This window comes from Capsella rubella, unplaced genomic scaffold, assembly GCF_000375325.1.
Source record: "Capsella rubella cultivar Monte Gargano unplaced genomic scaffold, Caprub1_0 scaffold_6, whole genome shotgun sequence".
NCBI lineage: Eukaryota > Viridiplantae > Streptophyta > Magnoliopsida > Brassicales > Brassicaceae > Capsella > Capsella rubella.
Window position 1 is genome coordinate 14453455 of NW_006238918.1, and position 282 is coordinate 14453736.

The window sequence follows — 282 nt, forward strand, 5'->3', positions numbered from 1 at the left end:
TATTAAACTATGTAAATTTGAGATAATTCACGGGTAGTTTGTTAAAATCACAATTATAATGATAAAGCGAGTTACGAATAATGTTTTTTACGAAATGAATTCTGTTACGAGTCGAACTTTCAAAAAATATATTGTAAATATGTAATTTTTACGTATATTCCTACTTTTACTACAAAAATAGTCAAAATGAATAATTTATCGACAATATTATTTTGTGATGTTAAATTTTCACCGTGTTTTTAATTGTATCAAAACTCAGTACAGTAAAACCTCTATAAATTA